At 33.2% G+C, this 22,454-nt stretch overlaps 1 protein-coding gene across 6 annotated transcripts in view; it reads left to right on the plus strand.

Annotated features, from left to right (window-relative positions):
* Window positions 1-22,454, plus strand: part of LOC143906104 (trissin receptor-like) — a 59,488-nt gene that overhangs the window by 28,907 nt on the left and 8,127 nt on the right. The window lies entirely within an intron of this gene.

Consider the following 22,454-nt stretch of genomic DNA (forward strand, 5'->3'; position numbering starts at 1 on the left):
CAATAGTTCTATTTTATACTATAGTATGTACTGATGTCATATCTAACGAACATTACGGTGTGACTATAATTAATAGCTTTATTTTAGATTCCCGATAACAACTCTGTATGGATTTCGAGAATATCGGGATTCGATTATGATCACTGATAATTTCGAAATTGCATTTAACCCGAGAACGGGCTGGACGCCTCATTTTTTTTTAAACGGTCACCTGGAATTACTTTTACACCCCAATTAAAAGTCATTGTTATTAATTACATATTGCTTATTTTGGATTGTTCTATAATTCATCAATATTTGAGGACAATATGTATATATAGATGTACTCAACATTTTTTCCGAAAAAATTAAGGAGAAACCAGGAGAAACCAAAAAAATATTTGAAAAACGAAAGAAGCACATTAAAATTACTGTGACGTAAGCTTTATTTTTTCGACACTGACAATGAGATATAAGTAGCCCCAGTATGCCCGTTCTCGGGTTAAAAATGTTATCAATGATCTATGCTAAGCATCTTTTGGTGAACGATATGGAAACCTAATAAAAATACGGATGCTGTTACCACACTGTAAATATAAATGTAAATTAAAGTCGGAAGAGGTTGACAACCGAATCTCCTCTTTCGCGTTACTCTCGATTCGATGTCAGATGATTGATGATCTTTACTGGCAACTCGATTTAGAACAATCGAGAAACACGATGCGGTTGCATGGCCATGCGCATATTAATGAAACTCAGTAACAGGATGCATAGTGAATAGACAGGCAAAATACGAAATGCAAAGTACCGAAAATAGCGTAAAATTTAGAAAATTTAGAAAAACAGAGAAATACAGGTCCATAATTATTGAGTCTTAATTAGTTTTAAACATGTTTGTGTTATAGCAATTGGGAAAAGCTCTAAAAGCTAATAATCTATATATAATATATTATATAAACAAATGTCCCGACCGACTCATCAACGCCCAGCCTAAATCCCTAAACCTAGAAACATGAAATTCGGAAAGTATATTCCTTCCGTGACGTAAGCACCCACTTAAGAATGGATTTTTAGAACTTTGATTCCTAACGGGGTGAAAAGAGGTAAAATGTTTTCACGGATTTCTCGATGGGCAACGCCGTTAAGCTTAAGCTAGTAGTGAAATATAACGCGCGCGATTGCTTTTGACGCGATCTGTAACGAAGTCCACGTGATACACCGTATTTCTTCCTGACCATTCGTAAATAACGTCACTGTAGTTGAACGAAACGTCGATTCAATTCTTCAAACGGAGATTTCTTTTGTGGCCGGCTGGAATTTATGCTCTCAATAAATGCTAGCTTTCGATATGATCGCGGTTTCAAATAGCCCAGACAAGAGATAAATTTTAACGATTCTTTTTTTAATTAAGAGATAAAAATTAAAGGTATAACGAGAGCTTTAGTTTTTGCTATTCTACTTCTTGCTATTTATCAAACACATATGGATCGAATTCTTATTTTTATTTTTCTTAACACTGCATCTTGCCTTCATTTTTCCTCAAATACTTATTGCGCTATTGCTCACAAAAATGTGGGTATGTATGATTTGTAAAAATGCATGTGTCCGCAATATATTGAGCTCAGGTCCATCATTGATTCGCTAAGCCCCAAATGACTGCAGATCAGTCATCCCTGCGAGAAAAATTGTAACAAGATGCTGAAAAAGATTATCTCCGCGCTTCGATAACGTATAAAATATTGTATCGAGTAAGGGCGGCGGTGTGGTCTAGTGGTAGAGCGCCAGACTCGTAATCTGAGGAACCATCAGGTTCGAGTCCACTAGAGTCATGTAACATGGAAAAGTTTTTTTCCGAAAAACCGCGTCCCTCCGTGTAAGATGCGGAGAAAACTGGGCTCCGTCTTTCGGAAGAGACGTTAAACCGTTGGTCCAAAGGAGGAAACAGTAAGGTAGTGGATGAATTGGAGGTTATATAGGGTTGGGTACGTCCCTTCAAAAACGCCCTTTAAGGCCCCTTGGGGTATATAAAGTAAAACTCTTTATATTGTATCGAGTATCTTCTCTTCAGTGAAGCCGTCAATGACTAAGATTTATTTGAAAATGTAATACTTTGTTATTAACAATAAGTCTAAAGTAATTTTGTGTGATAAATTTAAAGAAGTGTTTTAGCTAAAAAAAAACTCAAAGCACTCAATATCCGACTCGCGATAGTGTTTTCCGAGCATGTGTTCTGGTTTCGAAAACCAGAAATTCGAGACACGTGTCACACTGTTTGTGTTTACCAGATGTGTGCATCCACTGTTAAATAATTAAATATCCATCGAATTACGAACATACCGACGCGGCTATTTACTTTTCTCATTGCTGTCGTGTCCTAAAACGGATAATGCCGCCGTCGACTACGCAGACAATGGCTAATTAAATCGCATCAGTATACGATCGCATTGAGAAGATGCCTCGGCAATATTTAAATTAATATTGCTTTATTAATATATTTACAATTTTTTTAATACAGATTACTATTGTTGATTTATCATATTTTCTTTTAACACAATTAAATTTTTTAATATATATAATTTTTATAATTTTTTATTATTGTTTTAAAATAATCTAGAGTTAATTTTTTCTTAGCAAATACATCGAAATATTAATAACTCTTAAATAATAAATAATAATACTAAAGGTAACGAAGACGGAGAACATGGGTAAGGGATAATTTGAACATCAAGTAAACATTATCTTTAGATCGTTACCCGTAATTATCTCAAACTTCCGTTGTGTCATCGACCAATTATTCTTGAGCTCAATTATTATTATATTAGCCGATGCACATTGTTAAATGAAAACATACATGTATAAAATGTTCGAAATAAACACATTTTTTATAGATGGAGTAAACAGAACAATATTTGCGTTGAAAATTGAAAAAATATATATAAGAAATGTAAATAAATATTTATGTGTTTTTAAAAGCTTTATAAATATTATAAAATATTATAAATTGTTAATAATTGGTTTGTTACAACTATACATTAGCGTCTATTAGTTCTCTCATTGACCCTCATATAATGAGGGAATTTATGCGGATTATTTCTGGGGATTTATTATACAAGCTTATGATTTACAATTTTTTTACAAAGACATGCAGTCTCAATCAATAGAGAAAATTGAAACACGGCGTGAACACAAGTTTTAACCTAATTGGCAGCTCGTAAATTTAAATGGCCAATAATTGTGTAGTGACCAACAACTGCACGGTTTATTCTGTTACATGTAAAATAACACATTCCACAATAAATACCAATATAATTAAAAGGAGAAAACGTAAAAATAATATATAACAAACTTGCAATTAATTCTCGAGATAAATATGTTACATTTGCAATAAATTTGTATATCTTTTGATACACTTTTAATTATTTATTATTTAATTAGGCACATTACACATATATTATTTACTTATTAAATAATATGTAATGTACGTGCGTAATTAAATAATAAATGTGTTTTACTATGTATGCCCCCAAAAATACTTTTTTAAAAACCTTTGATATATAGATTTTAAATTTTAATTTTAAGTAGATTTTAATATTTTTAATTGTAAATTTTAATGGCAAGAATGCTCTACAAGAAGCATTGATGTTTGTCGAAGTTATTTATTTATAGTCATTTTATATATATATATATATAAATTACATATAATATTCAATATAAATAATATGCAAATAATAGTTAATGATACGTATATATATGTATTAATTTGAATATTTTGAATATCAATGGAAATCTCTTAATTATTAATAATGCCGATATATAAATATGTATATTTAATACTCAGTGTATTTAACGTGGATGTACAATTTGCGTAGAAACCGCTGACTGCGTGACACACGTTTGACGCGCGGAACGCACTTACTACCGCCACGGTATGATAATTTTTAACCTATTTGCTAATTACTAAATATGAATAATATTAAATTATGATATATTGATGAATATTGATTATGATAATATCAACTTTTGATATTATAAGACTTATATAATTGATATTTAAGACTTCTAATATTTCATGTCCTAATCCTTTGACAAATTTTATAATTGAATACCGCCAAATTCTCTACAATAGATGTTAAATTGATTTTATCTGGTATCTAATCATTTATTAAAATATTATTAAAAGAGAGTGTGTATTATAGCATACAAAAAACAAACATTTTAATATCTATCATGCTTTCTAAGGTAGCCGCATTATTCGTGTAGTAATGAAGCACCAATTAATTATGCAAACTTTACACTAACTTAATTAATGAGAAAAGAATAAAAATGGTCAGAATCAGATGTATAAAGAACGAAAGTATAAAGGAAGAAAGCTACTCATTTAAACGCGTCTGGTTCTATTTACTTTTTACTTCTGTCGAAAGTAGGTATCTATACTCGCAACTACTTTCTGGTTCGATTTATTTCAAACGCTTCTCGTAACTATTGTTTAAAAAGGTATTTGTTTCGGATTTAAATTAACTCTCCTTGAGCTAGAATTTCGTAAGTAAAACTTTTGTTGATTTTTAAGAGAAAGAAAAAGGGTTTTAGCGAGCGTCAGTTATAATTGCAATATTTTAGATAAGTTATCATATTTGGCATTGCTTTGAAAAAATATAATTTTATATATGTGTATATAAAATTACATTTTTTCCGATATTTATGTGTGCGCTTATACGACAAAAAGAAAAATACGTTTTGCAGAGTCTGCAAGTTTCGAAATATTTCAGAGTTTATATTACACGGCGGTGAGATTTCAAACAAAAAATATCGGTAACACAATGCTCCAACTAAACGAAACCGACTGCACAAACTTCCTCTAAAACTCTGATTTAATCCAACAATGAACCGCCGCGACTTATGTGTGTAATAACTTTGCGGCCACTTGATTAAAATGATATCCATTGTTTGAAATGCCGTTTGAAACCCGTCCGGATATTTCTGCGTCGTCGCGTCGGTTGGAATCTCTTATGTACTTGTCCAGGAAATAGAATCGGAGAAATTCGTTTTTAGGGCAACAATCGAAAATAATTTATTTTTTTGCTGGTGGGATTCAATTTCAACGCTCATCTGCGATTCTGGACACGGTTACTGCGTCCAATATCCTACGGACAAGGACCCCCGTTTGCGGGTTTATATTCGCTGCTTTATACTCTTAAGACCCGATTGGTGTCGATTCAACAGAGAAGCTTGAATATAGGATATTAGCGTGTGACAATAAATATATAAATACCGTAAAATTTTTTATTTAATACTCATCAGGTATTATAAATTTATCCCTTATTGCAAAGACACATAATAATATGGATCAAAATTTGAAGAGAATCAAGGAGATAAAATAATAAAGTTTACCCGAGTTTATCTTATGGAGGTCGTTGAAAATTTAATAAGAATTTATTTCGTGAAAGTATATAAAAGAAGTAAACAAAAAATCTGTAAGAGAATAAGCGATGCAAACTGATACTTTAGAATATTTATCCCAGCAGCTCTCTTCCGCTACAATCCCATGATTCGGGGATTCATCATGTTTCTCTGATGAAAAAGATGCGGTACTTCCGGTTTTCACTTTTCTTTTTACGTCAATATCATAAGAGATCTCTGATAAAGATTTCGCGATAACGCGCGTTTTACTTTTGTCTGCTTTCGTGTAATGATACTTCAACACTGTTTTGGCTCTCTACTTTGAGCTTATCGAACCAAAGCTGAAAAGCAGTACTCCTTTTTAGTATGCTGAGTGTATTATTTTTAATTCAAATTGCGACATTCTCGCACTTTTTCTTTGCTTGTGTCGCATTTCAAAAACTTGCATAATCGGATATTATTCCTGCGAATATTTCTCGAAATCCTTGCTTTTTTTTTTAGGAATTTATCATATAAATATATTTAATTACAAGAAATTAATTCTCTCTTTTGAATATTTTCCGTCATAAATAACTGTATAAAAATTCCGCGATTTAATTATTTATACTTTTGCAAAACTACAGTTGCAACTTATTTAAATTTGTTTTTCCTTATCTTTCTCATCATCAATAATATACTTCTCGGATACGTAAAACACGCTACTTTTCGTGCATTATGTTCGAAATATAATACATTTAGTTCGTCCAAAGATTCGCGTAAGCATGTAACGCATACCTAAGCCACGCCTCTGGTTATCACGCGACGGAATAATCAGATTCACGTTATACGTTCGGAGGACGTTATACATTCCCATGCTACCTCGTATATTCGTGTCGAACAGTAGAACGAGATCTTTTTCATGAAATGCGATTTAACTCGCACGAGCGTGTGTCTCGCCATGGATAAATCGATCTCTATTGAAACGTTCATGATGCACATAGTTGCGAAATAAGTCTTAAGATATAGGATCGTCGTTCATAATTGTCGTGAGACCAAAAAATTCTCTCCAATTTTTGGTCGAATAAAAAGAAATGCGGTTAATTCGAAGGACATGCTACGAGCGATAAAACTGTTCACATGTCAATGTCACTATTACTAATGTTCTGCTGACCACGCGATTTCTGGAACTCTGACGCGAACACCGCACGACTTAAACTTCGGATATTTAACCAGTCGCTGACAATTTTTTATTTTCTTCTTTTTCTTTTCTTTGGAGAGTATGATTTAAACATGTATATTAAAATAAAATTGGTTAGTTCAAATTAACTTTCTGACTCTTTCTAAAAATATGCAAACGTGATGTGCATGCAACTGAAAAATATCGCGCGGCGTGTGAAAAGTATGCGAATTTTCCACTTTCCAGAATTGACATTTTCAACAATGTATCTATATAGAAAGACGGATAATCTCTTGTCAGTGGTGAGAGATATTCGCGTTTGTGAGGACGCACATACAAGCTGCGCGATTTTACGAAATCTATAGTGGCACGCAACTGTCACATGCCGTGATTTCGCAAAATATTTCCGCAACATCCTCTGCCTTCCTTCTTCCCGACAATCGAGTGTGATCTGCACAATTGTCGCAGGCGTCGTCACTTCCATCCGCAACATAAATCTATTATACCTACAAACTATAGAAAGAAGTTCATATACGCTGTAATTTTGAATAATTATGGCCGTCCGCCGTATTATAGAGCTGTTCGAATCTGCCGATGCCGGTTCTCTCTCGCTTCTCTGAGACGCACGAAAGTTGCAGAGTCGCAATTTGGATTCTATTGTCTCAGACAAGCAACACGCGATTTTCACATGCGAGTCGCAAAGTGCACATAGAATATTCGAACAATTTAAACTTAAATAATTTCTATATCTTGTGCCATTTTAGAAAAGAACATATATTAATTCCAAAACATTAAATATTAGAAATATATCTTTTTACTTAATTTTATTAATTTATTTTATATTCAAAACACTAGAAATATTTTTGTACGAATTTTTTCTTATAATAACCGATACCTTCATCTTCCGAAACATCGATATTTTTTTCTGGGTCATGCGGTACGATTCGTACATATTCCCAAAAAGGAGCTGGAAATACAGTATGAAAAACGAACAGGATTTGCGATTCTCAATTTTTAACCGAATTTGTTTTTGCTGGAACCGCGTCGATAACACATCGCGCATTTATGAAAATTTAAACCGATACGATGTGCAAGTGGCTCTGAAGTTGGATATTTATTTGATACTGTTCTTGTTATGAAAAAGTTTTCTTGAAAAAGCGATGATACAAATATATTGTGTATGCAAATCTTATGCAATATATGATAAGTTGATCGTAAGCATTTTAGGCTTTTATATACCAGATATTTTCAATTTAAACGCATTATGTCTCGGAATCTGAGAATTGTGTCTGAAAATTTGAGATTTTTAAACTTCCGACAGACAGAAATAGATCAAGCACATTGTTAAAAATCAAATAACCAGCTATGTACAATAATCGATAAAATATGCTTTCAGATTTTTTACTTAACAGCCACAAAAGATCTATATAGGTATGATGTCGGCTTAAAAATGTTTATTCCAGAAGTAGAGGACTTTAATAACGCTCAGTGTACATTCCGTGGTGCCTATCGATCGTGAAATATGTACGTTACATGATATACGTTGCGTGTTTATATACATTGTGATATTTGTCACAAAAACACACAAAGCGCACCACGCTTTAACTCGCGCTCGATATAAAGGTTGCAGTGATATTTGCTATCGAGGAAAATCAATTTCTCGAAAGAATCTATGTGTCGCTATGTAGCATCATGTCGATGAAGAAGGCTTCTGCCAGAGACGGAAATAGGTGATCCGAACAGGAGACACTTATTGGACAAGTACCATAGACGCTTATCGGACACACGCGCGTGCTTCAGTTTTTTTATCCCCGAACATGAGCAAAAATTAACTGAGAAATTTCTGTGAAATATTGATTTGACGTTTACTATTTATGACGTTTATAAAAAAAAGTGCGACTTATATACAGCGTTATTCTATCTCGTCGATAAGTATATTTAATTAGTAATTTGATTATTTAGTTATATTTCTCAAGAACAATTGATTTTTCTCTAACATTCGTTAATTTGATTAACGAATTCTTCCCAACTCACAATCAGTCTATAGATTATTTTAATATTGTTCTGAACTGTGGTTAAAATAATTCATCAAATTGGAGGCGAATAAATGCTACGTAAATTAGCGAACGGAAAGTACAAATTTGCTAACAAGATATACATCATTTACGTATAAATTATTGTTGAAACTACCTGACGGAAGTGTTGAAACTATCCGACTTAGTTGATAACTAAATTACAAAACTATTATTTAATTCTTTATCAAATTATCAAATTACAATTATCAATTTACGAAATATCCTTTGAAGCGTAAAAGAATTCAAATATTGTTCTGTCACAGATATTATTATTCATTGCATTATTTTAATTGCAAATTAAGTTTAAATTATAAAAGCAATGAAACGAATTTCTTTATAATTCGTTTTGATCTTTCTTCAATGGCGTTATATAATTTTTAAATACATTCACGTGTTTGTACATATCTGACTTAACTAAAATTGAAAAGTAACTACTAACTTTTGAACAAATTAGGTAAAAAACTACAGTATAACTTTAAAATTAAAAAGTAAAGCTTTTTATATAAATCCTTATAAAATATGACTTCGCAAACTCCAGTTTATTTTAACTGAAATTATATTGTTAATTTGGAATATTTTCTGTTGGCATATTTGACTGACACTGAGAAGAGTTTTTCTTCGCTATACTGTCTACTTCATTTTCGCGGGAATTAAAACTACACGGAAAGTTTAACGCGAACATTATTTCTACCGCGGCAGACATACATATGGTGCACGATTATTTTATTACATAGCGTGCAAAGGAGCTATATTTCGCATAATACGCAAAAATGCAGTGAAATAGCGAAGGGTGGAGACTTCCGCGAAAAAAATAACTCCACTCTTTTCCTCTTTAACTTACGCTTTTCTAAAATTTATTTTATTTCGTATATTTTATTAGTTTCTTTTTTGTATTTTCCTACGTTTCCCGGAACTCCCATCACGAAATAATAAAAGACTGGATGGATGTATTCGGGGAGCGCGCTATTAACGCTATATTGCATCATTCTATTTTTATCGCTCATTAGGTGATAAAACAAAGAAAGAATAAGCAAATAGCGTTAATAGCGCACTCCCCGAATGCAGCCTGCATGAATTATTAAAATAAGCTTTCGATTTACGTTAAACAACAATTGTTATATACCTACATCTGTTTTTTCTTGTTTTTATGTTTTTTATATTGCGACGAATGCAACGGAAGTTTTTGTAACCGTATATAAGGGATTAATAAAGTTATTTATTTATTTATTGATTTACATTTTGAACAACAGCTATTCCTGCTGTTCCGAAAATTTGTATTCCGTTATTTGGCGATTCTCACGACCTCCTGATTATTTCCGATTTTCCAAGCGAAACAGATTGGATCTCGCTGAGGATGCCGAGAGGAGGGTTAGATTAAATAATTGCAGCCTGCCCAGGTGCACAGTGAAAGAGGTCAAATAGCAGCGGGATTTAAATTATCCTCTGCTTGTGTATAAATGTTTTCAACCGATTTTACGATAGCACTATGTAAATTCACACGATTGCTCCGGCGAAATTTCGCTCGAAGACCCATCCGGCGGCAGGTGTAAAACACGAAACGATTTCCGATTAATGTCACGTACACACTATCCGAAGTTACTACGCTATCAAAAAGTTCGTATAACCGGTAAGTCCTGAGATTAATTTAATAGAAATTATGAGAAAAGTTAAAACGATGGTGCCTCCTCCCGTTACAAAAGAGAAACGAGACGTAATTTTTGGTAGATATTTAATGGACATAATCGTAGTAAGTATTTCAAGAGGCGTAGATAATATCTATGATGTCGTGAAAAGAACGGCTTAATAAAATTTAGAATTTCTCGTAAATAACTTAATTTCTTTGTCTAGAAAAATGCAATTTATTTTATTCTTCAAACACTTATTGTTAATGTAAAGAATGTAATGTGAAGGAAAATATGTATTGTATAGTTAACGTAAATTGTTTTCCTAAAATATTGTTTCTCCCGATTTTCTTAATATCGCCTGTTTCATATTTCATCTTTAACACTCGCGACTTCCCCATCTCCATTTCGTAAATTGAATTTGCAACGTGATTTCCTTTGTCGTTACGAATCCCTATTTTTTTTTACTTTCCCGTCAATTTGCCTGACACGAAATTTTTCTACATATCGGTTTATCGACCCATGAATAAATTTGCAACTCATCAGTAGTCGCAATGCAAATATTATAGATAGTAATTTCCATGAGGCATCGAGAAAATATTTTTATTGATTTGCATTCTGACATGTTGTAAAATTTGATACGAATGAGAGAAAAGGAACTTAAAAGGGAAACGAAAATATGATGAAAAATAACCGATAAATGTATACACACAGGATAGAAAAACTTACACATTGTTAAATAAAATATTGTTTTCAAAAATGTTTCGTTTTCATGACATTAAATTTTAGTGACAAATGCTTTGACAATTTCAAACTTAATTTTATACCAGCAAATATTAAATTTTTTGTAGGGAAACTTATATGACACGTACATAAATACCCAAACGTTAAAAATAAAAACTTTCTGTAATGTCGGTGATACAAATAATGAGTTATATTTTAATAGAAAATTTGAAAGTTGCGGTAAATAGATAAATAAGTACTAAATGATAAAATATTGGTATCAGATCTTCCTTTTTTCTCAAAATCTGACAATATCAAATAAAGATAAAGAAAGAAATGGGACACAAGGAATGGAGAGAAACACAACAAATAAAAGCGATAACTGAAACCAGAGTGTCCGTAAAATATGAACATGCAATTTTGCGCAAACGAGTAACTATTGGAAAACGCGATTGATGCATTCTGCGAGCGAAACTTCGCTTTTTCTACATATATATATTTGCCCATGTTCATATGCACGCGTGCAAATGCATTCACCAATCGCAAAATTTGTGAACAGCCGGTGGATTTATTTATAATGCTATTTGCAAGTAAAGAATTTATGGGACAAATCGATAATAACTTTATCAATCGTTATCTTTCCGAACTAGTCCCACGTTCACCGTCTTTTTCTCTCTCTCCTTCTTATCTTTATTTTTTTTTCTCTTTTGCCTTCTTTCTTATTCTTCGCGCAGAAAATAAACGAAGTGAGGAAGTGATCGATCGAAGGGACACAATGGCCGTGCGATATGAGAAATAAGAAATTAAAGCGGGAGAAGAAGAGAAATTTTATTAATGCGAAGCCCAGAACCGTTAGATTGCGAGCAAAGCGAGAAATATATAGTGATAAATCTTCTGATTTGTTATATTTGTACGAGGCATTAAATCACGGATTATCATTTTTCATTTTCTTTATGAGGTCGACTTTTATCTTTCAGATTGCACTAATACCGTTTGACGACAAGATTGTGAATAATACAATACCAGTGTCAATTCAGTCGTCGAAAAAAGATCGTGTAGCTTTAATAAATTATATTCGATCCATCGCGTTTATATAAAGGACGGTAACCTGAAAACCTCATATACAGATATTTTAGAATCGAATATTGACGCACATACATGTTCCTATTGTAGTATTTGTGTGATTTTTAATAGCTTATATACTACAATATTTATTTTTCCTCTTTATTTACTTATTGCTGCTTTTTAATGCGCGAGAGTATTGCGAATTTATTTTGAAATTAAACGTATTTTTGTGTTTAGACAACGTGTATTTCTGACGTGTGCGCCAAAGTATATATTGGAAGTCACTCACAAACGTTAGCGCCGATTCGCATGTTATTATTTCACGGTGACGACTGACGAGTCGAGTGTCCTTCCCCACATATAGTGGTGCGCGAATATTGGAGCAGTCTTGCTCCAGGCTCCAGCCTCGAGCAGTGCTACACGTTTCATTCAGATCATGAGACAATAAAGCTTTGTGTTATCAATTCGCGGTTTCTTTTCTTTTTTCAATCTCTCACACTCCCCAACAGAGAATAAATATCCTGAGGGAGTATTAAATCTCAATTAATTTAATATTAAAAATTGAAAAAGCTGTGAGAGAGTTAGACGCGGTTCTCTGTGCGTGTGGAACGGAGAATGTTATTATTAAGATTATACCGCTGAAGATGGCTCACAAACTTGAGCCGAAACGTGCGGATAGATTGATGTGAAACGTAAGAAGTAATAAATAAGTGATTCTGATGATATCACGCACAGAGAACCACGTCTGACTCTCACAGTTTTTCCAATTTTTAATTTTAATTTCGAGGAAGGTTCGTTGACTTAATTTTTTATTCAATTTAATATATTCCAACGAAGTGTGTGTAACCGCTACTAACAATAAATTTAGTTTAACGACAGTTAAATGGAATTAGAGGTCAAGTCGGATTTTAGATTAATAACTTTTAGATACTTAATAACTTACTTAACGTTAGTGTGCCGCGAATAAATTACGTCACTCAAGATTGTCGTTTCGCGTCTTCGCTTCGCGGCTTCTCTATTTGTCAGATAAGAAATATTTAAAGTTCTCGAAACGTTTATGGCGAATATAGGTCTTCCAATTTTAGGGAAACCGCAATATTTGTGTAGATGCGTACAGCGACGAGAAGTATAAAACCAATTGAGTAACTGTCATGGAGAGTTTATTGAGGAGATGGTCTAAATTTACATAAATCCTGACATTTACCCTAGTAAACTTTTACCCTAGTAAACTAACTGACGAACGAATCGTTAGTCCATCTTATTTTTTCACAAGCACTGCATAAGCTATATGCACATATAATGTAATTAGGAATATGTTTTACTTATTAACAGACTTTGCAAAATCCAGCACAACTGTTTATTTTATAAATTGCTTTTTATTGTTGCTCAGCTTCCATTTATTACATTCAGACAACATATAGGTGAAGAATATTTATAATAATAAAGGCAACTCATTAAATTTAATTGTAATTGTATTAGCGTTTATGACAATAGAGTTGATACCAGTTAAATGAAGTCCTCGGTCATTAGGACAATGAGGAAACAAATCGCGTATTTAACGAATAATTACAATTATTTTCGACCTCATCGACCTATTTACTCATATTTCAGTAAATATACTTAAAAAATTCTTACATCGGGATTTCCTAATAAATCTATTTTATTTTATTCTTTTTCTCTAAAGATTGATCTAATAAAATTATGCTGCGCGGAAAGCAGTAAAATTATTTTTAATAAATGCCAGAATAAAATCCTGCAATAAAGATTAAATCTATGGAATCTCTTTGTCGAAAAAGCTAACAGATGTCATCGGTGCAATCGATGCGTGAATGGCGTGTGGTCCAATATCATGTGCGAGGCAATATCCATGTGCACGGCGTGGAAATAAACACAATTACAAGACTAAATCTGTCAAAAATAACCGTAAAAATTTGTCATTTTTGTCAATCCGGCGCGAATATTTCGTTCTCTTTATCATGGCGTACGTTTTCAATCGAATTTGAAAAATAGAGCCGTTACTTCGTCCTTTTCAGAAAATTAGTGAAGCATTAACGCTTTGATTAGAGATAGTTTATTAAGCTTGTTTGCTCAATTTGATATCTACCTACTTGCTTGTTTTGCGCGAATTTCACATTAATAGGATAAAGGAAGAAGCCAACAGAAACTTTGTAATAACGTATTTCAAACACGATAATTGTCAATGTTATATTAATTTACGCAAGCGGTGAATAATAGTATGCAAAACTTTTATTATTTAAATTAGACATTTATTATAACAAATAAACAGAATAGCTAAGTAAGAAAAATTCCAGATAATAACATAATTGTTTTCTTTTTCGAGACATTAAATTTTATTGATTTCAAAAAAGATGATATACCTACATATATATATAGATCAACAGAAAAATATCAATTTTTTAATAATTCAATGTTACTTAATAATTTAATTCCGAAATTAATTTTACTTTTCTAATTTTTATGAGTAATTTAACTTTTACTTGTTCATAGCAGCTAAGTGTTTAAGAAAGTATGCGAATTTGCCAGTTACACGTCACCTCTTTTTGTTATTGGCATTTGATTGAAACTAGCTGAGAAGCTGAGTTAACGAGATGCGATCGTTGTCAGTAGATATAGGTGCTAAAGCATCCGGGAGCTGCCAGGAATGTCCTAATTTAACAGAAAGAGTTCGTTCGTATTCTCCAGTGTCTGTCTGGGATTACGTTAGCGATATCCTGCGGAATGGAGCACCGATCCGTAATTTCCGATAGAGAGTATCTAACGAATAGAGTACGGTATTTCTCACCTTAATGCGGTATTGTGTTTAAATGAAAGGAAAGAAGATTAAAGAATTTTAAATTAGAAGAACATGAAAAACATAGCAAATTAATTTTACTTTTTTATAATATTTATTGTATTTATTTATAGTACTTTTGCAGTAATATTTACTGTATTTATTTATAGTACTTTTGCAGTTGGCAAACTTAGGTTTAATATTATATTCAACAATTCCTTTTACATGGTGCAATTTTTCAACCGTCCAAATTTTCATAAGATAAATAAAAATTATTAAATATCAATTATTTAATAATTCTTATTTATTTTATGAATATCAATTATTTAAATGTAACAATTAAAATTTACTATCCGAATAATAATGTGTCTATATTAGCTGATTGTATCCGTTATCCGTACAGCATTTACACATATATAATAATTAGAATGCATTGTCGTCGAACAAAAATGACACTGTCAAAACAAAAAATACAAATTACTCTTTTTATATAACAATCTGTTCGTAACAATTTCCGTGTTAATCTCAAATAATATCATAGCACTATATCAACAGGTGAGCTCTTTACGGTACCTCAATATCACGATATTTCATCCACCATTGTTGAACGCTAGACTGTAAAATGTTTTTCACACTAAAGAAGAATACTTTACGGTCCCCAGATAAATCATCACTAGATACTTCATGCGAAACCGCCGCGCCGAGAGAGTCGGGAAATTGAAGTTTCCACGCCGGAAGTTCTTGATGGTAGAACCGTGCAGGTGCTGCTTACTTCGCTGCACCGTGCACCGTCGTATTTTTGAAGTTTTACGTTTTCGCGCGTTTACGTAAAGGCAGCATTTTACACGGTCCTAAAACAAAATTGTTCAGAAAGCTTTCTTAATGAAAAATCCAAATGTTTTTGTCGCTTAATGTAATTTCTGTAACGAACGACTCTTGTCGTTCGTGATATAATATTTGTTATTTTCTTCTTCATAGAAAGATTTCCTATAAATGTTATGCTCTCTGATGAATTCAGAGATTTTACTTTGAAATTATTAATCAACAATATGATGCACACGTTCGAATACTCTCGAACTATCGCGGTCTCGTACTTCAACTTTGCGACTCGCCAAATACGTTATTTTCGACGAAAAGCGCTGCAAATACCAAGCAAACATTCCTCTCCCCTATCTCTCTCTCTCTCTCTCTCTCTCTCTCTCTCTCTCTCTCTCTCTCTCTCTCTCTCTCTCTCTCTCTCTCTCTCTCTCTCTCTTTCTCTCTTTCGCTCTCGTGAGATTTATTTAGACATTCGTAGTTTCCTCTGTGAAATTATTCGTGCAACTAGTTTCGAGCAAAATTCGCATTAAGCAACAATGCTTTACGTATGTACGTATACATATATATGAGGTAGGACGATAGAACCTAATATCCATTCCTTGAACAATTCAAGAAGTTACTGACATAGGGAATCCATATCTATACGTTATACAAATAAATTCGTAGAATCGCCCAATTTTAATTATGTAACAAAGTACAACAAAACTCTATCCATAAATTAATACAGTGTAAGAAGTAACGATATTTAATATATAGATGTTTATTTTTTATTCAGTCAAGGCTTATGAAGACATTAAGGTAATTGAGTGTCTTTGAGTAACAAGTCATCTTTCATCTAAAAGTTTCTTAATGATCGAAACATTAAATATATTTAGGCAAATAGTATAAATTTGTTTCTTTTATTAAATATAAGATTGACTTATCTAGAAATATTTAATTTTCCGATTACTTGCAAAAATTTTTAATATTAAAAATTTAAACCTTGTAATCTTTCTCGACATATTTTCTGGGAAAAGACAACTCTGAATCAAAAGATGAATATGTGAGAAACTGAGTGTCATACAATATAAATAAGTACCGTTTGCGTTTATTTCACTTATAGTGTGATATCGCGAATGTCAAATGGAACGCAAAGTTTGTGTGTATCAATGAAAGCACAATCAGTACAAAACAATTAAGATCGTATAATAGGAACACAAAGCTTTTATGCAAACGTTAGTACAATTATATATGTCTTATTCAATTCTTTTATGTAAATGCAATTAAAATACGTGAACTTGAGCGTGGATGCGTTTTTGCATAATTCATTACAACACGTTGTTGGGACAGGAGTATTATCTTTATTATCTTCCTAATGATATTATTCCGTGGATAAATGGCGGTTAATTTATTCCCTCTTACCGAGATTTTATAACGTATACAATAAGTGGGATAGAAAGTACGGGATTAAGTTAAGCCCAGTATCTTACACTCTATAAGTTAAGAAGGATTAACGTTGGGAGCAATCTTACTTATCAAGTAGTAAAAGCATCAAGTTTATATTCCACAAAATCTTATAGGAAACAAAATAGAAGTATCTTATTTTGTGATTAAGAATAAGCAAGATAAGAAAATGAAATCGGCTGTTATTTCTGTTTTAATCTAATATATACTTTTATTATCTCGAATCATTGATATTTTTCGCTAAAGAAGCCTCGTTTCTTACGTTGCGTTGCAGTTGTTTTATTCGTGACGGTTTACCGCAACTACGGTATTTTCGCTCTGTATGTGCTCGCAAAGATACGCGAATAAATAAATTTCTTACGATGGTTCTAGAGGAGAACGTGAAGAAGGAGGCCATGTTATCGAACGGAAGGATGCTCAAAGCTTTTTCGCGTATCTAAATTGCATACAAGCCGACGTGACGGAAAGAACCGTTGAAAAGTAAAGGTCTCGGCATAAAATACGACAAGGAAATCCTCCTCGCAAAGTTCCCCGAGTCGGAAATACCGTCTATGTGGTAATAATAATGTCTCCTTATACTGCACGTCTTTCCAACCGAATCTCTTGTTTGGAAAATCGAAATGCGTGAGATTAAGTAAAAATAGAAACTCTATTGAAGATTTTAAAAAATATAGAATGTGTAGAATCTAGTAAAAATATATTCGTTGCTTCCTCGAAATAGTCGGCTTAATTAAAGCCTTTCTCTATCAGCGAATAAATTGAAGCAAACTTCGTTCGACAAGTAAGTGGATGGTCTAGCTTGCGGGGTAGGTAAACGACTTTGTTACGTACGGGATTCCTTCGTTTGCGACGGAATCCACTTAAAAGATCGATTTAAACATGCGTGACATCGGACTGCCGCGCAACAACGTCTAACTAAACGGGAATTTGAATCGATGTCGAATACTGTTTGGATTATATATACGCAAACACGAAACGCGCGTAAATCTAATATGTACTTGTACAGTGCGCCGAAAGCGGTTGATTGAAAAACTCGTTAAAAAGTAAACCGTGCAAATGCATGGGCAATTCGTGTACACGAACTAGAAAACAAAGCAGAAACTAGACTATAGCAAATCAAATATCCATTTTGAGCAAAAATCATAGGCGGATAAAGAAACATTGCAATTTAATAATGAGTTATATACGTTGTCAGAAATTATCAACTATTTAATAACTACACATTTCAAACTGAAATAGTTTTGAGTCTAATAGGACTTTACTTTAATAGGAATTACCAAAAATTTATTCTGCTTTAAACCACATATGTGCAGAAGCGCAACGATGCGGTTAATTATTCATAAAAGTTAGATCGTTAATCTTTTAAACTTTTTCCCGGCGAGAGATGCAACTTTCTCGCTTCGTTGTTCGTATTAAAATTGGAACGTCAAAACCGACTCGATAATGTCGCGAATATTATATTTTTTTCGGCATGTAATAGACGTTAAGAGTGATACAGCGCACGTATAATCGAGCGAGGACGAAGTTTGTTTCGAAATCTCTACGACAAAAAGAGATTATATTATACAATAACAAGAGGTCGAGTCTGAAGCGTTATAAACTCATCTCCTAGCCGCAAAGTTGCAATAAATATTCATCGGTAAGCCAATAGCTATTAATTGGTATAACACCCTGTATAATTGAGAAAAAAATACGAGTATCCTTGCATTTATCTAGGCAATCTTTTATCAGCGAAAATATATAAATAATATGCATGTCATCGAGTATGCCTGAATATCCGATATCAATTTTAATAAAAAAATTTTGTCTAACCCGTTGAGCGAAAATAAGATTGAAGATTTTGGCATGTATCTCAAACATTTTTCTCTACAAGCACTAGAAAAGAATAAATCATATTTCGGAAACACTTTATCATTTTTTTTTAATTCACGAAAGTATGAAGGATGGAGAAGTTCAAAAACGTCGACAAAAGTAAACTGGATAAAATAGATTGACCACCGAAAGACAAAAACTCTGAAACTCTTTGTTACGTAGTGCTAATAATAAGTTGCGGAGTTGCGTAATATTAATTCGCTACATAGCGGCAGTCATGTTGTGAAATAATTAATCATAATTACAATGAGAAAAAAATATCTTAACGAGACTGAGTGATGTATAATTTCCACGAAAAGTCTCATCAGAAAATTTATATCAGTGTTCTTTAATTTTCGATGTAGCACATTCGTTTTGCAACATTTTCTATTTTTAATCCACATAATAAAATTAGATATAATTATGAGCAATTGAAGATGAAAGATTTTTGTAAATTGAGTCTTTTTCTTAATTGACGAAGTATAAGTAAATAACACCCTATTCTCTTTATTTTGATTTGATGTTAAACAGAGCTTCGACAGAGCTTTAATTTGAAATTTGGTTGCTACAACATTTAACATTGAAAATTAAGAAATTGTGAAGAAGAATGATACAACATCAAGTACGTTAAAAACTTAACTGGCGTACTTTATACTAGTATAATTTTAAATCGTTCGTCAGAAGAAGAATTTCTTTATGTCGTGATTACAAACGTATTGTCTAGATTTTCCACATCATCAACGAATCCCATAATTACATCTTGGCTCTCGCCAGCTCTCGCGACGATTCGAATTTCATGCACGGACTTGTCCAAACAACCCCTTTCAGATCCGCATAATATCAGCCTTGAATTGACTCTCCTTGTAGCCTGAGCATACTTGGAGGTTGATTTCCTTGCGACGTCATCTTAGGTCCTTACTTCTGATAGTCAGCCAGTCGACTCTGTCCGACACGAGAATATCGCCGACAAGTACATATTGCGGAAGAACGTGCTGCTGTAAAATGTCCTTTATTAAGTTTGTATAGTCTCGATATTTTCTATATCATCTGTATCGAGCCTGTACACGGTATTTTCGATCTATTGCGTCAGTGTCTGTCACAAATTTCTTCCCCTCCCCCCCCCCATTAAGAAATTAATACTGGAAATTGATACTTTTCTTAATTTTGTTGTGACGTCGATTTATTATAGATCGTCAAAAGATTTGTTTCGCGAATCTTTTTGTGTGAGACTGTGCAAAGACTCGAAAGATAAAGCTTATCTTTCGAGACAGCGTAGATATATTGAAATAATTTTTCTATCAAAGGATCTTCTCTTGTCTTTTAGATGCAAATTTAGAGGGATTTGCACTTTTATATTCGAAGGGCGCTGCGCTAAGCCACGTATATTTAAAGATTAATTTCCAAACGCGCCACTTCAATCCCTTTGCATATACGAAGCGGATTTTTTGAAAAACAAATTTCTCGCTTCTCTTCCTTTACGTAATTAATTTCACCGACCTGCGCTATTGGTTCGTAGATTTTCAGAGACGTGACATCGCACTAATGTGACTCGGAACACGCTAGACAAACATGACGTCTATCCACGGAGCGTACCTTATTTTTCAAAGCAATTTGAAAAATGATAATTTGAAAGCTTTCGCGACAAAACTGGAAAATTATGCATATTTTAAAACTTTTCTTTTATAAGAAAAATTAACTTTGATCATATTTAATAGGAACAAACTGTCGTCATACTTTCAATAAAATATCAGTCTCGAGTAAATCAAAGAATTTGCGTCTAAAGGACAATTCAATGAATCGAGGACACTCCAAATGAAAGAATGAATCTCAATGAATCGCGACTAAGATTTTTATAATTACTCCTTAATCCGAATCAATGCGTCTTCGCCGACCGCAATAATGAGAGGAATCTAACAAAGAAAAAAAAGTGTTTTTCACGAGGAGCCATTGACTATAGGTCTTACGTCGGAATAAAAATTACAGGTCTTATGTGATAAAATATGATTAAAAAAGCAAAATTGACAGAGCGATGAAAGTCAGTAGTCGAGTCCATCTTCAAGATCGTCGTAAAATTAAATTTGTTCATCAAGCTTGAAGGAAAAATGCTCGGTATTAATTTTTCAGCGTGAAGCGCGGTTTATGAGCGTCATCCATAAAAATCTCGTGAGTAAAATGTGATCATAGAGATGATCCGTCATTCTCAACGTGATCACCGTTTATCGACGAACATTTTTAACTCTTTAAACGATAAATCTTTTGTGATCTGCGAGCTTTTTTCTAACATATGTTATATTGAATATAAATTACATATATTTTCAAGTAATAATTTCAAGTAATATTAATTAAGTATAGGCGAAAAGAAAAATATCTGTATTTCCGCTCTCAGCTCATGCTGATTGTTATATTGATAATGTGTCAATAAATTCGAGCGACCGCAATGTATGTGTGCACGCGCGCGCGTGTATGTGTGTTAAACGACAATAAATCCGGTATATATTTGAAATTAAAATGTTCGGATACAAATGACTAGTTATCGATAAGATATAATTAATCGCGAGCGTAAGACGCGAATTCCGCGATTTGATTTACGATCCGGAGAAAACTCACGTTCGATTTGTATTAATCTATCGCCGTGGATCGCTTCCAACTGCTGCGTGGATATAATTGCCAACAACATCTCAAATCTTTCGATCATTAGTCGCAGATACCTCGCTGTCTTATGCTCTCTTATTTTACGAGTGGAATCTCACGAAAGAATCTTTGGAAGGAAAATAAGAGGGATTAAAGCGATTGTAGTGGAGGAAGAAAGAAGGAGGACGAGAAATATGGAAGCTGAAGTCCCTTTCGTCGCGACCGTTATATAATTTTCAACTTCCAGAGATCGCCGAAACTTTTCACTCCGGTCGTTCGTTCCCTCGCCTCTCCATAATGAGCTATGAGACTGCGGCCTCTTAGCTCCCTCAAACTCGAACTGGCAGATCGCCATTATCATCTTAGACATCTTATCAAGAAACACGGTAGTGTTTCGCGCCAAGTACGCGCGAAGTTTTTTTTACCTTTTTTGAAAAAGGAAATTTTTTACTGTTCATATTCCTTATTACGACTTAAGGAACGGAGTTCCAAACATCCGTCATTCGCGCGCAAAGTATATTGACGTGCGAATTATTTTGCAGGCGATACAAAGAAAATATGGCAAACTTTTTAATTTACTGCAATGCGATTGCGATAAATTTTAATATCAATGTTTTGCTTTCGCTCTTTCTTTTCTTTTTTAGAGAATAATAAGGTAGAGCGTTCGTGATAGGCATATAAAAGCAGCCTTCCGTCTCAACTCGTGCCATCTCATTTTCTGCATTTCATGCAGCCTTCGTGACGTGCGCTTCTTTAACCGGAACAACGTCGTATACGTTTGCTTTTGGCAACGACCTCAAGTGCGGAAACGAAGAACAAAGGGTGACATTCCGTAAAGAAATTTGCGGAGGAATGAGAAGCAGTAGTCATTGTCATCGCTCTCTCGCAGCGAAATCTAATAT

Source organism: Temnothorax americanus, unplaced genomic scaffold (assembly GCF_048541705.1).
Source record: "Temnothorax americanus isolate GAGA-0224 unplaced genomic scaffold, ASM4854170v1 Scaffold11, whole genome shotgun sequence".
NCBI classification, from domain to species: Eukaryota; Metazoa; Arthropoda; class Insecta; order Hymenoptera; family Formicidae; genus Temnothorax; species Temnothorax americanus.